Below are 22116 nucleotides of genomic sequence, written 5' to 3' on the forward strand. Positions count from 1 at the left end.
TGTAAAGAATTTTTTCCTAACGTCTAGCCTAAACCTCCCCTGTCGGAGCTTGAGGCCATTCCCTCTTGTCCTGTCCCCTGTCACTTGGGAGAAGAGGCCAGCACCCTCCTCTCTACAACGTCCTTTCAGGTAGTTGTAGAGAGCAATGAGGTCACCCCTCAGCCTCCTCTTCTCCAGGCTAAACAACCCCAGCTCTCTCAGCCGCCCCTCATAAGGCCTGTTCTCCAGCCCTTTCACCAGCTTTGTTGCTCTTCTCTGTACTCTCTCCAGAGCCTCAACATCCTTCTTGTGGTGAGGGGCCCAGAACTGAACACAGTATTCGAGGAGCGGTCTCACCAGTGCCGAGTACAGAGGGAGGATAACCTCCCTGGACCTGCTGGTCACGCCGTTTCTGATACAAGCCAAGATGCCATTGGCCTTCTTGGCCACCTGGGCACACTGCTGGCTCATATTCAGTCGGCTGTCAACCAACACCCCCAGGTCCCTCTCCTCCAGGCAGCTTTCTAGACAGACTTCTCCCAGTCTGTAGCACTGCATAGGGTTGTTGTGCCCCAAGTGCAGGACCCGGCATTTGGCCTTGTTAAACCTCATGCCATTGGACTCTGCCCAGCGGTCCAGCCTGTTCAGATCCCTTTGCAGAGCCTCCCTACCCTCCGGCAGATCGACACTTCCACCCAGCTTAGTGTCATCCGCAAACTTGCTAAGGGTGCATTCGATGCCTTCATCCAGGTCATTGATGAAGACATTGAACAGGGCTGGACCCAGCACTGAGCCCTGGGGAACCCCACTTGTCACTGGCCTCCAGCTGGATTTCACACCATTTCCCACCACTCTCTGGGCCCGGCCATCCAACCAGTTTTCCACCCAGGAGAGTGTGCGCCTGTCCAGCCCAGAGGCTGACAGTTTCTCAAGCAGAACGCTGTGAGAAACTGTGTCAAAGGCTTTGCTGAAGTCCAGGAAGACCACATCCACAGCCTTTCCCTCATCCAGTAGCCGGGTCACTTTGTCATAGAAGGCGATCAGGTTAGTCTGGCAAGACCTGCCTTTTGTGAACCCATGTTGACTGGGCCTGATCACCCGGTTCTCTTGCATGTGCTTCATGATAGCACTCAAGATCACCTGTTCCATGACTTTCCCTGGCACTGAGGTCAGACTGACAGGCCTGTAGTTTCCTGGGTCCTCCCTGCGGCCCTTTTTGTAGATGGGCACAACATCAGCCAGCCTCCAGTCCAGTGGGACTTCCCCAGTCTTCCAGGACTGTTGGAAGATGATGGAAAGGGGTTTGGCCAGCACATCCGCCAGCTCCTTCAGTACTTCTCGGGCTTGTGTTTCCATGCAGGCTGAAGAGAAGTAGGGCAAGCCCCAAATGGCAGCCCTGGCATGGCCACCAGCTGCTTAGCTGGGAGGCAGCAGGGAAAGGAGAGCAGAACTGCACTCACTGCAGCCCTCACCCCAGGGGAACTGCTGCACGTATTCACACCACCTGTGTCTGGAAGGACTACATCACTAAGAAGTGGAGAAAACCCTGGATGTAAGAGCTAAAAGGGTTACAGCAAACTATCAATGTACCCATTCCTAACTCAGTAAATTGCGCAATTCATTATGGGAAGGATTATGTCCCAGGGGCATCACACTCTGTCCAAAGCACACCCACAAATTCCTCCTTGTAGTTCCTTCCCGGACAAACATCAGCAAATAAATATTCTCCCTGTTGACACTGCCATCCAGTGCTAACGGAAACACTAGGTAGCTCGCAAGAGCAGAGCCATTTCCAACCCACCATGTCACTTCACCAAAGTGCAAACACGAAACAGAATTACACATGAACAGGAACTGTGTTCAGTTTTTCTACATGCGTGCAAGTACCTGCACCCCTGCATATGTCTTGCTCTGCCACCTGCCAGAGGCTTCTACCAGCAGCTGCAGGAGGCAAATGCACTCCCTGTTTAATTCCCTCTCCACGTGGGAAAATAGCTCATTTTACCAGCTGAATGCATGCTATGTATTTTCTTTATCTATGTGTACCATTCGGCATTCTTTTCTCCGTGTCATGAATAAACTGGGGAAGAGTCACTGGTTTCTAATGAGGAAGAGCAGAAAGGCAGACTGACAATAAAGGGACGTTGAATTAATCACATGTCCAGCCCAGACAGCAATACCAAGGCCTTAATCTCGGTCTGGGAGAAGTATCAGTTAAAGCTTTCACTCATGGGAGATTTCACATGGCAGGTGCTGCACACATTGTAGAAGTGAAAAACTCCATTATCCCTGATGCCTGGTGAGAATTAGGAGAGAAGAAAGGAAAAGAAGAAAGCAAATAATACAGATAGCAGCCAGCACGCAGAGTGAAGTGAGGAGAAATGGGATTTCTTGCTATATTCTCACATGATTATGCATTAACAAACTTAAAGAGACTAAACAACACGACAGGCCAATGCACTTGTTCCGCATCTGTAAGCAACGCAGATGAGGCCACATTTCACTCCGGCACAGCTCCCTGTGTGACCAGCGATACCCATACAGGATGGAAACTTTGTTTTGGTAAGCAGCATATGAGGCTTTCAGGAAATCCGAAGTGGAGTAAAAACCAAACCCAGCAAGGAGATCGCGAGCACACAGGTGACTGACACCTAAGATGACTCAACAGGACACTCCTGCTTACACTCTGCAGCGAACCTGGCCACCTACTCCTGATGGTCCTCTTGCTGGATCCCACTGGTGATCTGGGTAAACACACTGAGCAGGTGCCAAGTCAAAGCACGACATGAACACTCTTTTGATGGAGCAACGGTGGGATCCTTCTCTTAAAGAGCGGGCAAGCTGAGTATCACATATGAAATTATGGTGAGCTGATCACTGACATCTAGGGATCTTGGGATTATGACAATAAAGTCAGTGAAATATTGGCTCAATAACCAGTCATGTTCGAAGACTTGGGAATTATCTCGGCCAACACTTACTAGGGAAAACCTACAAGAGGTCCTCAAAATGCCACTGAACAAACGCATGACCTGTAAACTGAAGTCCATACCTCAAATCCTACATGGGGTTCTGGCCTCCCCACCCAATAGGAAACACCAGTTCCATGGAATGTTGAGACAAGCCATAACTTCTCAGAAAGGACCACAGGAAACTTTGCAGGGAGGTGACATGGAGCAGAATAATGTAGGTGACACGGAGCAGAATAAAGTAGGTGACACATGGGTCCAGTTTTGTTCAATAGTCCCATTTGTGACCAAGCGAACAGAGATGATACAAAATCTGTGCCTGATAACAGATGGTAAAGTTTTAGAGAGAAACAGGTTCCACATTTCAAAGTCATTTCAAATTGCAGAAACAATCTGGAATAAAGAGGATGCAGTCAATAAAGTGCAAAGTTTCACATTCAAATAGGAATAATCAACTCTGCAAATGCAAAAATAGTAATGAACTGACTAAGCAGCAGTGCTGGAGGAAACCACCTGCTAGACACAGTGAATCACAAACTAGAGGCAAATAAAGCATATAAATACTGAAAGATGAAAGATACCTCTCAGGCTGGGACATTCTAGCAGGAGCTAGAGAACTGTGAATTTTAGTACACAAAGGAAAAAAATGCAGAGACTAAATTTTGTAGACAAGATACGCTAATGTGACTCCGACTGTGATTTGAACCAACTTAACAGCACTGATGCAAAAAATAAAGTGATGCTGTTGTAAAATATCACGTCTGATTCATTAAGCGTCACTTGATAAAGAAATCTCAGGCTACTTATCCCACTTATTTATGTTCTTCCACATTTCTCCACCTCAAGACAGCTCAACGTTAAGTATGAATACTGATATGTATACTTTTAATTTAAATCATTTTGCATGTGGCCACCAAATACTGCATTAAACTACACCATGCCAGTACATGTCCCCTCTCAGAGAAGTAACTTCCACATCATCCCATTTTTGCTAACTAAATTACTTTAAAAATGCATGGAAAAAGCTAAGCATTTGCAGTTGCTCACTGGAAACAGAGTAAAAAGAAATAGTCTGAGGCAAGCGCTGAAGTTCTCCTGTGTCTGCTCCAAATCAGCACAGGTCTCATCACTTTCTACAGAGCTAAACCACTGTTTTATTTCAGAGAGAAATTCTGACTGTCTTTACATGAGAAACATGGCTTTCATGCAGCTTTTATTTCCCAACTAGAAGTATTCAGCATACAGGATTACTGCATTTCTTTGTGTTAAAAATCTTAAATTATTAAAATCTCCCATTAGCAAACTGTCAGCTGACACCCTTTATTACAGTACATTGCTCTTGCACTTTGACTATTAAATCAAAGCATGTTTTTCTCATTTAACATACCCCCTTGTTCACTACACCACACTATTTGTACAATAGAGCCAGTGACACATGAGGGAATTTTCAATAAATTGTCAAAAAAAGCATTCGCTGCTTCAAGAAACATTCAGTCTCTAAATATAATGGTCCACACAACTATATAAATCAGAAATTATGCCTAAGCATCCATTTTCCATGGATACCAGTAGATACGTGAACTGTAGTCTTTCTTAATAAGTATTTTGTCCATAGCTGGGGAAAAAAGCCCATATGTCACAATGTTATTATAATTGAGCATATTTATGCTATCAGAAGAAACAGTATCCTGCCTATGTTCTTGCCACGATGAAAAGCATTATGGAAAGCCAAGTGAACACATATCCCAATGCAATTCCAGACTGGCCAGGCCTAAGCAACCTAGACCAGAAGAGCTCAAATTAGGAAAACAATGAAAACAAAAAGCTGAAAAGGTCAGACAGACAAATAAAGCAGCAATGGGACACAGAAGTAGCTGGGTCGGTGATGTGACCAGAACATCCATATTCCAGTCCCAGGTTTGACAGTGGCTTTCTCTGTGCTATAGCGAGTCACTTAACTTCTCTTTGCTTCTGGTTTACAAGCTACAGAGATGCTGATTTCACATTTACTGTGATATCCAGTGGTACTGCAGAAAGTAACACAGTACTGTTTGCACCGAGCTATGGTTCTTAAAAGGAACATGAAAAATGAAAATAGGGAGTTCGAAAAAATAAGAGAGGAAAATAACAAACAAACCAAAGAGGAACACAACAACAAAAAGAAACAGAGAGTTGAGGACAGAAGTTTGAAACTGACCCTTTAACTCAAGATTAAAAGCATGAAAAATCATTAATGTTTCTGAAATACAGTTTTCTATTGATCCACCTTACAGCCTCAGGCAAAAACTCCCAAACCCAGTGGAAAGCAAGTTACCCTCTTCGTACAGGCTATACAAATAAAAAGTGTATTTAAGTTGTACTCTCCAGGATCCTTGTGTTAGCCAATCACAATGAATCAGGACATATGTTCTAGGAAAACGGTATATTGAAAAAATAATTAAGTAAATAAAAGGCAGTACAAAAATTGCTAATTTGCTTTTTGAATATTTATTTAGGTTATGTTACCAAATTGTCCTTGTGGCAAAGATTTCTGCTGGCCAAAAGACACCTCGAATTTCCCCAAGCTTCAGCCACCTATTTTCAGGAAGAAGGAACATTGTGTGAATGTCCTGAAAACTGGCTTTGTTGGCTCAGTCTTCTGCTTTGGAAGGAGCAGAGGTTCATGAGCAATGTAATATCAGAGATGACTAATGCTACTCATACTAACACACGCCTCTATTTTTACCCTGCCCTCCATTCTTCTGCCAGATGCCTCTCTTCATTCACTTCATCTCCTTAATGAAGCTCAGCTATTCAAGCCCCAGTGCTTTGATTTTAGAAAGTGACATAAGATAATAATAATGATAATGTATTTTTGTAAAGTAAGAAGATGACTGACTGCCTCAAATTAAAAAAACAAAACCAAAAAACAACATAACATTTGTCTGTTCAAAGAGATATTCAGTGGTGCCAACATCCCAGCTTCCAGAGGCTGAAAGCAGCCACAAATCTCCAGCCAGGAAACATACCACCTGAATTATAACAAGCACAGGATGCAGTTAGGGTCATACACATAGAAGCAGACACAACATTTTGGTCCCTTTTGGGTGGAGGGGTTTTAGCACTGGCAAAGATGCAGCAGTGTAATATCTAACTGTATGCAGGTCTGGATGTTTATCTGGGATCCAGACCTGTGGATGGTTTGATTATCCCTGGATCCCATTAAGCCTAGGAAATCTCAGTCTTAGTATCATAAGACTCCCTGAAACCTCTCATGTTGTTTTTTTGCTCCCGTACAATGAATTTATATTGCTAACTTGCATAACCTTATAATAAGCCCTGTTATGTGCTTAATTTTTCATTTGCCTTAATTGAAACACTGAGGAAGGAATATAAAGGTTAAATAGCAATATAAACCCAGCATTTCAAATTCATATTTATTACTATTCTCAATGATGCAATTAATCTATCTTGAGGAAGCCAGAAAAGGGTGGAAGGTCTCCTTTAGATATTTTATGACACAGCAAGGACTGCTGTGATAAAAGCAGAGTACAGCAGTCACAAAAAGTTGTGCTGCTTCAGCAGATGCAACCTCCATAAGGAAGCCTCCCAACTCACAATTTCTCCTGTAGGGAAGATGGTACCATTATTTCCAAACAAGAGGGAAAAGGCAAGGCTGCAAGTAACTCACAACTGTAGCTACTCAGGACCCAGCACCAGAAGCTACTGCTACTCCTACGATGTGATTACAAAAAGTCCCGAAATTGGAGCACAGCTCCCACCACATCCACAAAAGCAGCTGCACTGCCTGGGATCACACAACATCTCCAGTCTGATGCTGTCCTTTAATGCACTGAGCAGTTCTCAAACTGTCTATGGGACACGCTCAGGAGATGAGAAAAGCCATTAAAGGTCAGTAAATAACATCTATTAGACTTCCAGAGTTGACCTACTCATTTCTGTTAAGCAGATGGGCAGCACTTATATACAGTCTGGTTATCTTCCGCATAATAGGGCAAAAGAGCATTTTTCTTTACCAGGGAAGATGGGCTTTCATATTTCATATCACAGCTCTTTTTACTGACAAGCGAGATTATGAAGACTAATTAAGTTTCTTGTATACAGAACCACTGGTAAGAGGAAAGAGGTCAGGTCCCCGCGTGTGGTGGGAAGCAGAACATTAGCACAGTTTTGGACAGTCTGTTCAGTATTAGCTTGTAAGCTTTACTTTTAATAAACTGTGAACTAGCTAGTACACTTGACTAACAGTTAATACTTCGACCTAACACATATATTAAAACAGAGACAGCCCCAGGAACAGGTTCAGTCCCAAGGTCAGTCTAACTGGGGAAAAGTTACATAGCAGTTTAGGTTGATCTAATTCAGCATAAACTGGGATCCAAGGCACTGCACAAATGATCCTTGGGTGAACAATGCCACACCGAGCAGCCAGCAGGTACTACCCAGGCCAGAAAAAAAGAAGCCTGCTAATGTGGGGCTGGAGGAGAGGTTTCATAACATGCAGTGACCCTCCTTCCTCCCACACCTTCCGCTGCCCAGCAGAATGACTGCGCAGGATAAAGTACTATGCAGTTTTCTGGAGCAAAAGCCATAGAACAGAGTAACGGCTTTCTGATCTGCCAACTAAATATGGATATTCAGCAATTTGTCTTCATTTGTTTTTTATTTTTTAATAGCCAGTGACATTTATGCTGTAGATAATAGGTATTACAAGAAATTCCCTCAGCATAAGGGAATTTACCAGGACTCTTTTTCTCCTCTTGCACAAGGCTAATGCAACAGTTCTCAAATCCTAATGCACATATTGCTTCTGATTTGTATTTAACAGCAAATAATCAGAAGCACTTGCCTTGAAGGGCTGTAAGAGAATCCACACTACTAGAATTATTATTTCAGTTCTTACATGTCCACAGCAATGATTGCCATGGGACCAAACAGCTCCCCTATAAAGTCCGGTGGATTCAAAGTATTTCTCTATGTCACCTCTGCTCATGGCAGCTTTTTAGGGAGGTGAACATAGACTTGAAATAGCCTTTTATTTCAGCAACGGCTGGATCCAAATGAAGTCAGCATACAATGGGTAAAAAGATACAAAGGATAGGCTGTAAAATCAGTATGAAGTAACAAGAGTCCTCATGAGTATGCACCATTCTCTCCTCGTCCATTTCAGAAAGCCACAAGTACATCAACCATTTCCTGTAAGGGGCAAATATGGAGAAAAGAAATCCTAAATTTGACCTCCTTCCAGCTTGAGGGAGTTGAAACATGTTTATACTTATGTCCTAGGCTGCAGGGTCCTAACATTAAAAATTTATGAAGTAAAACATATGATCACAGTCAAAAGCACTTCTGTGAAAAGTCTGGGTTACCAGATGTGGCTGGCACCCCTTGGCCACCCTGCTCCTCTCTCCAAATTTTCATGACTAAATGGCCTGCTTCACTACGCCACTTAAAAATATTAAGAAAAAAATCTTGCCTTCCTTCCAACACAAGAATAGAAAGTGAGAAAACTGAGTACATTTACATAAAATAAATCTCTTCTCCGTAAATGGTAAAAGTCATGCATTAGAACCACCAGCTGTCTGGGAGCAGAACCTATCTGTGACACCAGGGAAACATCTGCCTCCAGCACCATCACCCATACCTTCCAATCAGAAGTATCAGAAAACTCAGTCCCCAGCTGACAAGCCAAATCAACAGAGGCATAAGCATGAGGCTCATATTGCTTCATGCAGTATTTCCACGCCTTTTCACACCAAGGACAGACCAGCACAGAGGGGAAGTGGAGGTGGAACATGGTCATTAGTTAACAAGTCCAGGCACTGCTTCTACAGTGTAGCAGTAAAGAATCACCATCAGATCAGGAATTCAGCAAGTCCAACTTGCTCCTCATCTGCAGAAGAGCCATGCTTAGCTTCCTGCTGGCCTACCTGGTCACCATGGTCATGTAAGTCTTTGTGCACCTGGATATTAAGATTAGTTCTGTAGTGGTGAATTACTGGATTTGCTGTCATTTCAACCCATCTAACATACTACTCATCTGTATTTGTTACTGTGCCGCTATTTAGAAATCAGCTGTTGGTCTGTGTCTGATACTGTACCTCAAACTTGTAACTCAGTGGAGCTGCCTTAAGCCCTTAAAATCCATCAAGGACTCATTCCTTCATAGTATGAACATTACTGATTTGACAACAAAGCAAATAAGAAAAGAGAGAAGTGAATGCCTGCAGAAACCCGAGACTTATGCACAGTTTGAAGTGCACACATGTTGTGGGTTTACTATGGAGAAAAGAGAGGCAAGAGCAGGATCATATCTATTATAGTAATGAGAGAAGAGGTGGAGGAGAGGCTGACTTTTTGGAGGCTAGCTTTTACAGCAGCTGGAGATTCTGACCTCTTTTTAAAATAAAAATCAAAAGATGACTACTTACTAGCTTGAGATTTTGACCAGCTTGATTTCTCTTCATAACAGGAAACCAAATCTTGCAATGCCCTATTGACTTTGTCCAATCACTCTCGGAACAATTCATCTCCTGACAAGATCTCACTCCCTCATCTAAGAAGCCGAATGCTCGATGTAAACCTTTTGGTGCAAACATCCTTGATGTCTTTTCCTGAATTGTTACATTTGCATCTGTGTCATCACCTTCACCAGATGCTCACTGCTCAAAGGCTCAGTCAAGGCTGAAGGACAAAACCGTGGCAGTAACATAAAGGTAACTCTTAAAACAATAACTAATCACAAAATCAGTAGTGGCAGGCTACTGCTGGGAGACCAGCAATACATCTGAAAGCTTCTGAATGGGAAATGGTTTCATCTTCAATCAGAATAACAGCACAGTGAATATGGATTTAGTTCTCTTCAGGTATTTAATGCACTGCTCTAATACACAAAGTGTGTAGCTTCCACAGATCTCTGAAGTCCCCTCCGAACTCAACTATTCACTTATATGAATGAAGTTAGAGAATATTAAAAAGCATATATACTAGTAGAATATGAAAAAATACTGTCACTTTTAAAATAATTTAGTTTGTACAATGACCATGGTAAGAATCCAGTTCCAAGGCTTACGTTGCATTTAATCTTCTTGCCAGAAGAAATACAAAATGGTCATGGGCCAAAGGATGGTTTCATATGGGAATACAATTACAGGTAATGGTCGCGGAATCCTCCTTCAGCAAGGGGATACTTGAAATAAGCCTTTTCAGAATACCTAGATACCGTTTAATAGAGGAAAAAGCCCCACAGATATCATTCTCTGAGAGAACAGTAGGCTGACATTGCTGTTATCTCAGATTGGAGAAAGCTTTCCCGATCCTGACTGCCTTATGGCTCAACTATACAAGACAACCATAGCAGTGTCTTATTTTAATATTATTGATCGGAGAGAAGCTCCAAAATGGAACTAATCCTTAAAGACAGGAGAATTAAGTTACTTCTCCCTGTAGGCTATGTGTGTTCGCTTTATCAGACACTTCTACTGTGCGTTAAAATACATTTCACTTCCAAAGAACACATTTCATAAGCCACATTTTCAAAAATGAAGAAAACATGTTCTGGTTATTGAACTTGCCTACCAAATGATGGATGTGTCTTCAAGAAGCAGTTATGATCAGACCACCTGCTTTATTTGTCTGCCCACCAGAAAAGACAACACTGTAATCAGTGCAGGCTCGCTTGCAAGAAAATACAAGGTGAAACAGAAAATGTAGGAATATCTACATGAGAAGGTCTGGCCAGCAGACTAAAAGCACGTCCTATGCTGCAAGCTTAGCTTCTTCCTTTCTGAGGGGCTACAAACAAAACCATCTTGAGGCCTTCGTATGGCAACAGATCTGCCCATATTTCCCTTATGAAAACATGTGGTCTAAAGTCAGATCTTTAGGAGATTCTGTATGGAATTTCATATCCATTTGGTCCACCAGCTCAGAGGTTTCCACAAGTTGTGAGACCCGATTCCACATTCACCTCCAAGCAGTAGGCATCATTCCTTTTCAGGAGGTTAAAAAGGATCTGACTCACACCACCATCCACGTTCACTTGCAGCCCCTGGGAAGGCCTGTGGCTGCACAGATGGTGCCACACAACAAGACATACCCAACCTGCCCTCCCTTCTTCAATAGGGACTCGGTAAGACCAAAGCCATTCTTATAGCTACAGATGTCCCTGAAATAGGAAACGCCAGACACCTGGTAATGACCACTCCACTAGCTCTTCTGCAACACTATCATGTTACATTTCGGTTATCCTACAACAAAGGGCCCTCTGTCTTCATAAAATGCATGAGGAAGTGGCAAGCTGGGGTTAGGGAGAGAAGGGCAACAATGAGAGAACAGAGAAGCCCGCAAAACATGTTCAGTCCTGGATGCTACGTCCTGGAGATCTGTAGCAGTAACATCAGCCAACATTCCAGTCCTTAAAAACAAAACAAACAAATCAAAACACTGAAACTTTTAGATTAGGCAGAAAATTCCTCCCCTCCATGCCATTCTACAGGAAGTGCAAATGTACAGCTGTAACCTTTCCTGGGCAGGTGAACATTGCAATTTTAACAATATTCAGTATTTTCTGACTTAAAGATTGAATACTTTCTATGATCCCATAATAAAACAGGGCAAGGATACAAGCTCCTACCGCTCACCTTAAGAACTGAGATTCACTATTACAGTATTATTAAAGATTTTATTAAGACTGAAGGAGACCAATGGAAGGGGAGATTGTCACCTGCTAGCACAAGAGAATGTGTCTGCATCTCTATTTCCTGCAGTGATCTACTGTCGACCTCCCATGAAGCCAGTGCTGTGCTCCCCAGCCAGGAGAAAAATTCTCTCAACTGAGCAAAAGAAGAAATGCTGGTTTATGACAGGTGATTCATTCCCTTAAAAATGTGTAAAAAATGTGTATCAGTATAATATCATCTTTTGCAGGGTGGGGGACAAAACTAGTCACTGAAACCATTCCAAAAAGAGCAACACCTTGTCTTCTCTCCTCTACGTCAGTCTGCAAGATTTCATGCAGAAAACCATCAGGCTAGAAATCAGAAGCATGTTCCCTTACTGAGGTGTGGTTCATGAACCTGGAGACCTACACTATCCCTTTGTATGTGGAGGGCTCTTCAGCGTGACCATGTTCCTGGGACGCCCTGCCACAACATAACAATCACAGAGGGCAGAGTGTACATCTGACATCCTTGGTCTGCAGGGAGAAGGGAAGAGGTGTTAATACACCTCTGCATCAGGTGTAGATGCTGGTATGGGCTACAGCGTGTTACCCTCACACAAACAGGGAGAAGAGGCTGCCTTGCCTTTGAATCCTTTTGCACCCACTTCTGGTTTCTCCTCTTTCTTGCTTGGGGATGGAGGGAAAGGAAGGAAAGGAGGTCCCACCTAGCCACATATCTTGCTACACTCGCCAACAATTGCCCTTTCCAGGAGGACAAGCAGCCTGGAGGAGCTGTGCACCCTTCCAAAACAAACCTCTTATACATTATAAAGGAGTCAAACACAGAACTTGGATGCAGCGTGCAAAGCAGCAGCCTAATTCGAGAGAGAGACATTTTGTCCAGAAGATTTTTATACAAAATAAGGATTAGTCTCTTCTAAAAAGCTCTCCCAGACGAGAGTGACTGCCAAGCCAAAGCACCAGCAGCCAAACAAAAAGCTGGAAGCAATCTGTGGAGACAGGGCAGCTCCCTTGAAGCTAGAGACTGACAGCTCTGGTGGCAATGCCGAAAGGATGCTGTAGTGTTTGTTTCAGCAGAACTTCATGTTTCAACTTGGAGAGAAGGAAACATCACAAATGGACACAATAGACTGCAATTTCAATAACTGAACGGGTAAAAGTACTTAACTATTAAAGGGCATTTCTCTCTCAAGGTGTTTAAGCTAAACACCATGGGAGTCTCAAACAATGGATTCATTCTACAAGCATTTACACGATACCCTGTCACGTAAAGAAGAACTAAGGTTTAAAGACTAATTTATTAGATTGAATACTGTTAATTGCAAACTCTCCCAAGCAAGGACTCCTAAACCTGGCAAACTAGAGGCACCTCCTTCGCACAGTTCCTCCACTGCATCAAATGCCCCTTCTGGAAATGACAGCTCATATGTCTATGTTTACATAATTACTACCTGTTAGTAATCAGAAATTATCATCTGAGGTATGATGGATTATTTTAACAAGGTGGAGGCCTGGGACACAGTTGCTGTAGCCCTGACCACACACTACACGTCACCTAGTTAAGGTAGAAATTGCCACAGCTCTTATTACCAGGAAGACCATAAGAAACATGGTATGCTTAGCAGGGAAGAACTGCAATGTTTGGGATTCCAATGCAGCCTGGATAAAATATGCATGCAATCCAAATTCACCTTGTAGGAAGCTCCAAGTTGATGTATTAACAAAAGAAAAGTTAGAATAACAACACTTTGACAGAAATTTATTCCAAGTGACTGGAAGTCAACAAAACTTGAACACCTATTTTAAAACCAGTCATTTTAAACCTGGAAGTTTTAATTATTATTTCTCAGCCCAGATCTATATAATTCAAGCCCAAGCTTTTGATGTAAATTTAAATTTCAGTATTACCATTGCTGCATCTTAAGATTTAACAGTATGGGTCATTTTCCTCTGCACTTCCCACCCCCTCCACCCCCTCAGTCAAAGCAATTCATCCCTCAGGTAATTCAGGTAGGCTAGAGGGAAGTGCTGCAGCACAACACTTAACATCTCCTCCTCTTCCCTCCAATTCAAAAGAAGGCAACAAAACACTCAGTAATGGAGAACCATTGTCTGAATGAAAAGATCCAATTTTACCAGATTCATCACAAAGTCCCTTATTCATCAGCAGCCTTGGCACTCTTACTCTTCTCCCTCACAAAGACATTTCTGGAATGTGTTTCAGGCTACCAGAAAAAAAAAAAAAGAAAAAAAAAAGATAGCTAGGTAGTTCAGCAGGAAGCAGCAAAGGCTAAAGAAATGAAGAATCTGAAATCAACCCTGTACCTGTCCTACCAAACATAGTTTCCGTCAGAACCACCAAGCAGAGCAGGGCTGTACCCTTGGTAAGCACAGTTTCCCTTCTACTTTTTCTACTTTGATACCTCCAATAATATTGACAAACTATTTACACAAGAGAACAATACTTGCCATTTTACATCAATAGACTTGCATCTCTTCTCTTATAAGGCATTTATTTCTATTTCTATTATTATTTCTATTAAGCAAATTTGTAGGGTGAGATCTACAAATCTGTATTTTCATCTGCTTAGGAAAAATTCTACATGAAAATTTTCCTCCTTCCTAAGACTGCATGTTGATTTACTGACAGACCTGCTAGGATAAGATGCACAGGAATTCACAAGTTTTACGAGGTTTTACCACCACTGCTGGGAGAAGAATTTTGCTCATGCTTGCTCTGATTTAAAGCTCACAAAAACCAACTAAGAGATTGAAACAAAGTCTGCAGAACCAACAGAAGCGAGAAATTTCTTAATTTACTATTAGATCTGGCATCTGGGCAAGGTCCTAGACTTTGCAACGGTGTCAGTCTTCTCTCAAAGAATGCCTTCTCTGCACTTCCAGAGGCAGTTCTGCTTAGGATCAGATGAGGGATGAAATCTCATTATTCTTCCAGTTCCTGGATTGAAACTGATGTGAATTGACCATCATTAGTAGAGCAAACAAATTTCCACAGAGATCTAACCCCTCAGTGTAGTACTACAGTGATAGGTGTTAAAATGAGGAAACAAAAATCCTGAAACACATTTTCTTCAGATTTATCTGCATTGTAAATACATGAAACAGAACACGGTAAAAGAAATGGACATACAGTTTTGATGAATTAGTCAGTTCAGGAGTGCAACAAGAAACCTAAGGAACACATTTGCCCCGAAGGAGTTAACATAGCACTAAAGCTGAAAAACAAATTATAGAGAGGGCAGGAACTGCCAGAATTAGTCAGCTGCTGTTCCCAATGGTGGGAGCCTGCTCTTGGGTTCCAGGTCACAGCTTCCACACAAAAGCACACTCTTACCTCTCCTGAGCGCTGCCCAGCCACTTCTGCACCACAGAAGGCCTGTCTCCGACACAGTAACACATAACATGATGACATCTTTAAGGCTTACACCACATTATGTTTTTTCATATTTCATTTCCTTTTTAAATAAAAGCCACAGAAAACCTAATATCCAGCAGCACCCCTTGCCTCCTCATTCTCTCATACTAGATGCCCATGCTAATGATTCACAGGACTCAGTCAGTGTGTTTAAAACCACAGCACACACCTCCTCCAGTACTTGAACTACGGGAGTAAGTGCTGGAAAAACAGACATACAGGGAATCAGAAGCAGAATGGCTAGTGGTGAGGTACAGACCCAGCTTCTTGCCAAGGACTTACACAAATATTTGTAAGATATGAGAGGAATGTTGGGAGTCAAGCTTTTTTTTTGAGGAGTAGATGGAGAGGTTGGTGTTACTGAACAGTGAGAAATTATGTCCCCTGGCTGGGTTTAGCATAAATCAGATTAGGTTTGGCACCTTCTGAAAGGCAATGTAGATGCAGATAAGACTTAGGTCACCTGTTGTAACTGGTGTCCTCAGCATGGGCTGGAGTGGTTTTCCATACCCATAAACATGATTATGAATTATGCTTATGAATGTAAGAATATAAATAATGCAGATTAATTGCACTTGCCTTATTTCTGTTGCTGCAACGTAAACCCTTACTCAAAATCAGAAAAAATGAAATGCATCCATTAACACAGCTGGGCTGATGAATGGGAACTGAAAGCAAAGACCTGTTGCCTGTTCACTTCACTTTGTACAAGTTACAAAACCTTCCTTAGAAAAGTACAGCAAACTGCTAAAAATATCTTCATCTTTATTTCTCACAGGCCAGTTAAAGGAAAATTTTGCATGGAATAGCCAACGCTAAAGGCAATAGCCAATGCTAAATTCCTGAATGGTTTTCTCTCCCATAATTTAGAACAAAGACCTCTAATTCTTTACCTTTCCACTTCCCTCTCTCTGGAATTACATTGCATTTAAGCAGAGTCTATGCTTCTAAATGGAAAACAGGTAAACATTTGGTTATTTAATCTGCATCTGCAAAAGTTAAGCTGATACCACCACTAAGTAGAAGGCAAACATTTTAATAGGTAAGAGGACACTGTCTCTGTGGGTTTTTTTACTTTCCTTCATAAATCAAACTAGGCATTCTAAAGCTATTCTCATTAAAAATGCCCCCTGGATTCCTAAAGACATGTGCTGACCTGCCAGTAGGATCTTTACAGCTGCAGATTTTGCGGGGAAGATGGAAGGGCTATGCTTGAGAAAAGGCTGTGCTAGGACAGAATACACAACAATGACAGCAGCGAGTTTATGGTACAAATCTTTACTTCATCAAAACGCATTGGGCTGAATATATTAGTAGGACACATTTGCTGACTCGTGTTATAACCTGAGAGTCCAAGAATAAGTTTAGTTTGTGCAATATACACTTATTTCTAAAGATAGTCCCAGCAGCAGGTGAGTAACTTTGCCAACAGGTTTGAAGAATTATCTGCAAAGGCTGCACTGACCCATCTCACACCATGTCCACTCTTGTTATACCTTCTCCATGGAATCAGCAAAGCTGAAATTGTTTGCCAAAGTCTCAGTCCCTTCCAACTCCTTCACATTCGAATACTTAAAATACCAGGAATTAAGTAACATCCTAAACCACAAAAAACACGTACTGCCTGTAGAATTACTTCGAGAGAATTCTTTACCCTACTCCCCTCCAGCTCCATCCTTCTCAGTCCTGCTTATGAACCAGTCTGTTAAATCAAGCTGTCTGTGACCCATTATCTGCAGACTGTACAGTACCAAAATTGACATATGAACTTGCCTAATGGAGTGTTTATTGCAAAACTTGCAATGATTTTTCAACCAAAACGAGGTTAAAACATTCTTCTTGAGTGCTATAGAGCCTCAAGACACGTGTGCATGAATGCCTTTTAAGATACAGAACATTCAAACATTTAGACATATAACACAAATGCAAAGCACAGCAAAGAAACTACAGTGACCCAAGCAACCTGCTCTAGGTGGCCCTGCCTGATGTCAGGAGTTGGCCCGGATGACCTCCAGAGGTCACTTCCAACCCCAACCACTCTGTGATTCTGTAATCCATCTAAAACATATTCAGTGAGTTTCACAAATCAGATTTATAATTTTTAGCTAAGCACAACAAGGTGAATCAACTGGGTAGTTATATTAGAAATGAAAAATTTGTAAGGATGTATTCAAGCATTTATTCTCATGACAAAACAAAGACAAACCACCAGATAAACGAGGACCAGACCACAGTGTTCCACATAGGTAGCCGTAACCGTTCCACCCTCTCAATTCATCCTAAGCTGTTTAACCATTGAAGGAGAAACAATACAGCAGCAACATTTAGAAGCTCAACGTGAGCCGGCAATGTGCGCTTGCAGCCCAGAACCATACGCCACGCTGCATCAAAACAAGGGTGGCCAGCAGGGCAAGGGAAGGGACTCTGCCCCTCTACTCCACTTTTGTCAAACCCCACCTGGAATATTGTGTCCAGTTCTGGAATCCTCAACATAAGAAGGATATGGAACTGTTGGAACTGGTTCAGAGGAGAACTACAAAGATGATCAGAGGGCTGGAACACCTCTGCTACAAGGACAGGCTGAGCAAGTTGGGGTTGTTCAGCCTGGAGAAGAGAAGGCTCCAAGGAGAACTTATAGTGGCCTTCCAGTACCTGAAGAGGCTACAAGAAAGCTGAGGAGGGACTGTTTACAAAGGCATGGAGTGATAGGACGAGATGGAATGGCTTTAAATTAGAAGGGGGAAGGAAATATGAAGCAAAGGAAAAACAAAGCCAATGATGGAATAATAGAGAAGGACAAGTCCGTGTTACAGGGACATCATGTTTCTGGACCGTGTTCCCAGAACCAGGCAGAATTTTTCTGCTGGCTTGCTGCTTCCCTACCCTCATGAAGCTTAGCACCCCTATGCCTCCTATATTCCAGGACATTCTTTCCAGACAGATCCCACTTTCACTTTTACAACATACAGAAAAAAAATAAAAACAAAGAAGCAGTTCCTGAAAGGGTAGAAATAGATAATCCTTCACCCATCACTCCTACCTAGAAACACAGTAGACCAGCGTTACCAAAAAATCCACTTCTCTGTTAAGGATTGGGAGCCTAACAAAGCTGGAAGAACAACCAGAAAAGTCTATGAGCTGCTGATGTTGGACTAGACAGAGTCAAAAGTAGTCAGAAATGGAGAAATATGCCCCGAGACCCAAACATTGCTAAACCTGAAATTAAAGCAGGAAAAAAAAAAAAAGACTGTAAACTAAGACAGGTAAAGCCTACAAGAGAAGAAGAAAATTCTGAACATAAGATTTCTTAAAAGCCTCAGAAGACATGTTACAACAATCAGTCTGGTAAAGAGTGTATGGGAGAGGGACAGGGACCTTTTTTTTTTGCTCTCTCACAGATTTTTATAAACGTTTGTTAAACTACCTTTTGCTCAATTCATGGTTTGTCTGGGTTTGAAGTTGTGACTCAGCATTCATTAACCACTGCCAGGAACACAAACAGCAAAAAACCAGGAGATTTGTAAGGGAGAAGGAACAGATCAAAGAAAACGAGAGGATTCACAGATCAAGGATGAGAGATTATACCTAAGATAAAATAGGGGAGAAGACAAAGGTGAGGAACAATACAGTGAAACTTTTGGAAGTGGCACAAGATGAAGAAGAATTTTTCTTAGGAAAATTAAACAGCACCAGAGAAAAGGTGGATGACATCTTCATTACCTTAAAACTACAACAGTGGCCTAATATGGACAAAATATGTGTTGGCATTTCAATGCAGACAAGATCAAACTTCACTCCTGAAGTCTGCTGATCCATCCTTGGACTTGGGGCTACTCCAAAGTGATTAAGAACCAGAGTTAACAGCACAGTTTTTCTCTGTTGGCATGACAGGACTGAATCATATCTTATCACAGGAGCTGCACTGCCACACAACCATCAGCTCTTAATAGTGTATAAAACAGAGGGGGAAAAAAAAAGGAAAAGGAGGACTTACTCTGGTGCCATTTCTTTTCCATACCATTTATGGCCCATTTATCTTTGGCTCAATACAGGGAGGCAGAAAAGAAGGAGGAAAAGAGAAGGCAAGCACATTATATATTGGTATTCTTGTTTTCCAATGCCTCCACAAGGTTGATTTTTTTAAGGGAAAGGAAGCTGAGAGTTTCTTTATCCTGTTTACTGCTCCCATTGACTGTAACATAGCATGCAGAGCTGACAAGTATCTTTTTGCAGAGTAGAATGTGTCACAACTTCTTTTGCCACACATGTTACTTTAGTCAGGCTATCTGCACCTTAAAACACTCAGTCTATTGTCTCAACAGGACAGACCTGCGTGCTGAATTATAAAAATTGTCTGATATCGTATCATCTTGGCTACAGATATAATTTCAATGGAATATGAAACTTCACTGAAAATCATTATACAATGAGATAAGAAAACACAAATGTTGGTTTCCTTTCTTCTTCTTCTTTTTTTTTTTAAATATAAGTGTAAGTCTAGTACAGCTCCCTCTGGGAGGATGTTTTTCATACAAAGCCAAATTCTTTGAGTCTTGTTCCTGTAAACAGATTCACTGAATTAAATAATATCAGTCACATGAGCAGGGAAATCAGGTTTTTGATCCAGCATTATTGTTACAAAATATAGCATAACAATTCATATTTAAAAAGTCCAGGATAAGCATCCATCTTTAAACTATCTAATAATGCAAAGACTAGTTGAAGGTTTTGTTTTTTCAGGTCTGACCTTCTGAGACTTAATACAGTAAACTAATTATCACTTTACTACAAACAAGTTGTTAATAATTATCTCTCTATGGGCAATGCTGTTATTGAAGTAAGAGAGTTTTGTTAAGAGTAATTATTTAAGTATGATTTTATTCTTTATTTTTAACTAAGTAAGGCCTGAAAAATCCCATTTACAGAGTGCAAGAGATGTGATTTTTTTAATGGTACTTACTTGGTAAAATCTGCTAACTTTTTCATTACAGGTACTTTTATCCTATCCTGTTTTTCTTGAAAGCCCATGTATATTTGGAGAACTAGTACATTTGAGATAGACAAACAACAAGAAACTGCTAACATAAGAGTGATGACTCATACTTAAAATCTGAAGCATGAAAACTAACAACTGAAGGTTTGTTTGTTTGTTTGTTTGGGGTTTTTTTACAAGTAAATAGCACAGACATGCAACAGGTGTTTGCTATATTAAAATTTAAAATGTGAATTTATTAATAACAATCAGATATATACACTGCCTGTATGGTTAACATATTTCAAAATCTTAGTAGTTTGGGGAAGATAACACTATAGAGCTCCCTACAATCACAGGGCAATCCATCACCTTAATGTACAACACTAGCACATATTTTAATCATGTGCTGAGAAATTTCATCACTCTACTCTGCTAACTCTCCATAGCTTAGCTTACTTGAAAACTGCATTTAGGTTTTTTTCCACTATGGTAGTGCAACCACGTTTCATGAGAGCTCCAGAGAAGTGAAACACAGAGCATGATCTCCATTTCACAGACACCCTTGTTGCATCTCTGGGAAACACAGAGACCAGGTCCTAAATAATAATGGCTTTACACAGCAGCCTAATGATTTGCTCAACACTTATTTCAGCTTAGTCAAGGAGAGAGAGTATTCATTTAAAACTAAAAGAAGAAAAACAAATAGATCTTTTAAAGGGGTTGCGGTTTGTTTGTCTGGGGTTTTTTAATGCGTTGTGCTGAGTTCTACAGTTTTCTACCACTATCTGTTTTCTCGGTTTCCCTTTGTGCAACCAAAACCAGCTCATCCCATGTAATTATATTCAGACACTTGCTGGAGGTACAAAACTACATATAATATATAAGGAAATTCATATTAATACTGTATTTAAAACAATAATTATTCTTAAAGCTGGAAAAACATGCATCCACATTCTGGATGCTAGATTTTGAATAAAATATGCTTCTAGCTTCTATTCCAAGTATTCCACTTTGGGGATTAAGAACAAAAAGAAGAAAAACCCAACATGATTCTAATAACTGAAGCAGCGACATCCTCATTTGTATGTCTGTGCAGATATAGACATGAAAGGCTAGATTTGCTGGAAGAGTAATAGGGTGTGGAAGCCAGAAGTTTGATTTTAAACTTCTCAAGTGCATATGTTAGTGGGCAGGGATAAGGGGGAACTGAAAGGAGACAGAAAAAAGTTGGGTTTTGGGTTTTTTTCAACCTAAGTTACTCTTGTAGGCACACAATGAATCCAGGAATAATTTTTAAAAATAGCTGTATTTTCAGTTAAGAAACTCTGCCAAGGATCAGAGCTTCTACCTATGAATTCTGTTCTGACTTACTGGTGGGGCATGCTAGATGGTGCAAGTATTCATACCAGTCTCTTAATTCTGCCGTTCACATTGGATCCCATCTTGCTTCCAGATAAACAAAGGGTAAAATTCTCATGGACAAATGACTGGATACTTTCTGAATAAGCAAGGGAGGCCTAAATGTAGAAATAGTCAACCTGGTCTGGAATCTTCAACATAAGAGGGATATGGAGCTGTTGGAACGAGTCCAGAGGAGGGCTACAAAGATAATCAGAGGGCTGGAGCAGAGATGGGGTTGTTTGAAGGCTCTGAGACCTTATAGCGACCTTCCAGTACCTGAAGGGGCTACAGGAAAGGTGGGGAGGGACTGTTTATAAAGGCTTGTAGTGTACAGGACTACGGGAGATGAGTACAAAATTGGAGAGGGGCAGATTTAGACTAGACATAAGGAGGAATTACTTCACAACGAGAGTGGTGAGGCACTGGCACAGGTTGCCCAGGGAATTGGTGGCTGCCCCATCCCTGGAGGTGTTCAAGGCCAGGCTGGATGGGGCCTTGGGCAGCCTGATCCAGTGGGGCATTGCAGGGGGATTGGAACTGGATGGGCTTAAAGGTCCCTTCCAACCCAAACAAGTCTAACTCAAATTATTCTATGATTCTGTGGTCTGACAAATAGGAAGAATGAGAAGCAGAAGTGAGTTACAAGGAAAAAGCAGTCAGTCTTCATAGTGGA

The 22116-nt window shown here is 41.5% G+C and overlaps 1 protein-coding gene across 2 annotated transcripts in view; it reads right to left on the bottom strand.

Annotated features, from left to right (window-relative positions):
* The window catches only part of ANKRD6 (ankyrin repeat domain 6), a 102041-nt gene that overhangs the window by 66984 nt on the left and 12941 nt on the right, over nt 1–22116 (bottom strand). The window lies entirely within an intron of this gene.

The sequence above is a fragment of the Phaenicophaeus curvirostris genome, chromosome 2 (assembly GCF_032191515.1).
Source record: "Phaenicophaeus curvirostris isolate KB17595 chromosome 2, BPBGC_Pcur_1.0, whole genome shotgun sequence".
Taxonomy (NCBI): Eukaryota; Metazoa; Chordata; class Aves; order Cuculiformes; family Cuculidae; genus Phaenicophaeus; species Phaenicophaeus curvirostris.